Here is a 4,231-nt window from a genome sequence, read left to right on the forward strand (position 1 = left end):
AACTACTAACACTAACGTTAGCTGATGAGCTAAAAAAAAAAAGTCCCCCCCAAAATTATAATGTTTTTAAAAAGTTTATGAATTTGTGTTGGTTCACATTCAAAGATGTCTGGGGTCACATGCAGTACACAGGCCATGGGTTGGATAAGCTTGTATTAAAGCATTGAACTTTTCATTAAAAAAATTGTAAAAAAAATTATAAAAGGTTTATGAGAATCTTACTTTATGGTCAAACTAAGATTGGATATATTTATCTATAATGTTTTATCAAGAATTAGGTTTGACATCAATAGTACACTAATGCAGAGATAAAATATGGCATTTTTTGGGCTGTATTTCTATAAATGTGTTTTTGGCATATGCTAATAATTATAATTGTTATGTTAAATTATTGTGTGCCACAGAGGTAATAAATTTCTTTGTCAATTATACCTTTAACTGTGGCTGCCCTAAGACTTTTTGTCATCCACAGACAATTATTGTTTTATGTTAATCCTCTTTAAAAGGAGGTTTTATTATCTAAAAGACTCTAACAGGTGCTCTTAAATGCACGTTTCTGATAACTTTGGATGTTGTGACATTAGAAAAGAGGAAAAATTTTCAGGACTCCCATGGAGAGCTGAAATGTTTATGAATTCTAGCAAAACTGTAGTTGACTACATGGACTGAACTAATAGAAGACTAAAATAATCCTTTTATGACTCTGCTTAAAACATTGCTAGTTCTTCATTTTTTTAAAGTGAAGAAAACTTTTGAGCTTTTTACAGCTTTGAACAATTGAGTAAAGTATAATCCTATAAATAAAATTTGGAGCATATTTCTCTCTATCTGATTTCTCCAGAATTTGGAAACTATTTTTGAGTATTCTTAACTTATGGCAATATATTTATTTGCATAAGTGTGATAAGAATCTGTTTTCTGTGCTCACTTTGGCAACATACATACTAAAATTGGAAGGATACAGACATAGACATGGCCCCTGCACAAGGATGACATGCAAATGCATGAAGCATTCCATATTTTTTTTTAAAAAAAGAATGTTTTCTTTTGCAAAAGGACACAATTGGAGAAACTGGTTATTTTACCAAGGCTTTGATTGGAATGGCATGCTTTCCTTTAAGAAATACAATTTGACTTATACAGCCAATGAAAGCCTTTTGGGGAAACTGACATCATACCTTGTCTATACAGTCCTTGTACAGAGTTCCTTACTTGTGGTAAATAAAGAATGTAAATTTTCTCTTTTTTCTTTTTATTTTTCGAGACTGGGCAATAGAATGTAACTTTCTAACAAGCTGAGGAGCCCCACGTTGTCTTGAGACCTCAAGTGGAGAGGAATATATCTGACTCACAAAGGAATTTAATGACACAAATAAACCATGACTAGGCTTAAGGCTTCAAAAAGTCTTTTCTGAGATAGAACAAAGTTCCTTCAAAGTCAATATAAAAAGGATCCTATGTGGCAAATAATTATTCATGCTGTGCTTTATGCAAATAATCAAATTCACATACATATGATGAGACAGAGAGAAAGAGAGAGAGAGACAGTGTGTGAGATAGAGCATGCAAGCAAGCTCATACTTACATGCAACCCATACAGGTCACTTTAACTTTTGACTTTGTGTCTCAACCTGGTTGTATTGCTTTACCATTCAGAGTCCTCAGGTTGTTGACCAAAGTTTTTAGTTGTAATCAGTAATAAAGGTAACCTATGCTGGGTTTTTCCCCACTTGACAAGATGTATCATAGTAACATGAATATATATACCTGATGTACATTTAATAAAATTAGTGTGCAAAAGTGCCTTTCTGTATTATAAAAGAGTATTAATATTTAGTAATTATAAACAATGAAAATGAATCTAAGAAGGCAACTTAGGCCCAAATTATATGTATATGATATATATGTGATATTATATACATTATGTATACACAATAAAGTGGATATGTACAATATAGTGAGTATATAATAAATCATTAAGTATATAATTGAATATATAATAAATTTAATACATAATATATTGAATATATAATAAATTATTAAATATATTATAAAATATACCGCTTTTCTCTTTATCTGCTTTACTTTTCATCTTTTTATATCATTCATTTAAAAATCCCTAAAATCTTTAAAATTTCTTTTTTTTAGTTATTATGGGTACATGATACATGCATATATTTATGAGTTATATGTAATGTTCTGATACAGGCACACAATTTGTAATGATCAAATCAGGGTAATTGGGATATCCCTCACCTTGAACATTTATCTTTTTTGTGTTAGGAATATTCAAATTCCACTCTTTTAGTTATTTTTAAATATACAAGAAATTATTGCTTACTATAGTCACTCTATTTTGCTATAAAATACTAGATCTTATTTAATTTATCTAGATATATTTCTGCACTCAGTAACTATCACCACTTCTCCCCACTTCCCCTCTTCCCTTCCCAGCCTCTAGTAAGCATCATTCTGCTCTCCATCGCTATTAGTTCTATTTTTGTTATTTTTAGCTCCCACATATGAGTGAGAACATGTAAAATGAGTGTTTCTGTGCCTGGCTCATTTTACTTAACATTATGCCCTCTAGTTCCATTTATGTTGTTGCAAATGATATGATATTATGCCTTTTTATGGCTGAATAATATTTCATTGCATATATGTACCACGTGTTGTATTGATTTATCTGTTGATAAACACTTAGGTTGATTCCAAATCTTGCCTAATGTGAATAATGCTGCAATAAACATGGGAGTGCAGATATAGCTTTGATATACTGATTTTCTTGCTTTTGGATATATTAACTAGTAGTGGAATTGCTAGATTACGTGGCAGTTCTATTTTTAGTTTTTTGAGGAACCTCCGTACTACATTCCATAGTAGCTGTACTTACTTACATTCCCACCAACAATGTACGAAGTTTTCCATTTCTTCACAACCCCACTAACATTTATTATTGCCTGTCTTTGGGGAAAAACAGTTTTAATTGGTATGAGATTAATATCATTGTAATTTTTATTTGCACTTTCTCTGATGACTAATGATGTTGAGCATATTTTTTTATGCCTATTGGCTATTTGTATGTCTTCCTTTGAGAAATGCCTATCAGATCTTTTATACATTTTAAAATAATATTATTTGATTTTCTTCTATTGAGTTTTTGGTCTCCTTACATATTATTTATTAATTCCTTGTCAGATGGGTAGTTTGCAAATATTTACTAACATTCTGTGCATTGTCTCTTCATTTTGCTGATTGCTTCCTTTGCTGCATAGAAGCTTTTTACCTTTCTGTGATCTCATTTGTCCATTTCTGCTTTAGTTGCCTGTGCTTTTGTGGTATTTCTCAAGAAATATTGGTCCAGACCAATGTCGTGGAGAATTTCCCCAAAGTTTTCCTTTAGTAGTTTCATAATTTCAGGTGTTTCATTTAAGACTTTAATTTATTTTGATTTGAATTTTTTTTTTAGTTTTCTGTCTCATTTTGTGGCTTAATATACGGTCCATCTTTGAGAATAATCCACTTACTGGGGAAAAGAATGTGTATACAACAGCTGTCAGATTCTGTAAATATCTATTAGGTGCATTTAGCTTATAATGCAGAATATGTCCAATGTTCCTTTGTTGATTTTCTCTCTGGCTGGTTTGTCTGATGCTGAAAGTAGAATGTTGAGGTATCAAGCTATTATTGTATGAGGGCCTATCTCTCTCTTTATTTCCAGTAATATTTGCTTTATAAATATATTTGTGGTCCAGTGTTAGGTGCATAAATAAAACTGCTGTAACCTCCTGATGAATTGACCCCTTTATCATTACATAATGTCCTTCCTTGTATTTTTTATAGTTTTATCTTTAAATCTATTTTATCTGATTTGATAATAGCTACTCCTGCTCTTCTTTAGTTTCCATTTGCATAAAATATCTTTTCTCATCCCTTTGTTTTTAGCCTACATGTGTCTTTACAGGTGAAGTGAGTTTCTTATAGGTAGCAGATAATTTATTATATTATATTTTATTGGTTGTTTAAAACATATTCTGCCACCCTATGCCTTTTGATTGGGAAGTTTAGTCCCTTTACATTCAATGTTATTATTAATTGGTAAGGACTTACTACTGCCAGTTTGATGTTTTCTGGTTGCTTCATGATCCTCTCTACCTTTTTCTTACCTGTATTTCTTTGTCTAAAAGTAATTTTCTCTAGTAGTATATTTTAATTTAAGGTAAAACTAATA

At 30.9% G+C, this 4,231-nt stretch overlaps 1 non-coding gene across 1 annotated transcript; it reads left to right on the forward strand.

Moving 5' to 3' along the window:
* Positions 1 to 920: 920 nt before the first annotated feature.
* On the forward strand, positions 921 to 1,024 carry LOC115935105 (U6 spliceosomal RNA). The gene has a single exon (XR_004070815.1). It is a non-coding gene; the product is annotated as a U6 spliceosomal RNA (small nuclear RNA).
* Positions 1,025 to 4,231: the final 3,207 nt, after the last annotated feature.

Source organism: Gorilla gorilla, chromosome 5, assembly GCF_029281585.2.
Source record: "Gorilla gorilla gorilla isolate KB3781 chromosome 5, NHGRI_mGorGor1-v2.1_pri, whole genome shotgun sequence".
NCBI classification, from domain to species: Eukaryota; Metazoa; Chordata; class Mammalia; order Primates; family Hominidae; genus Gorilla; species Gorilla gorilla.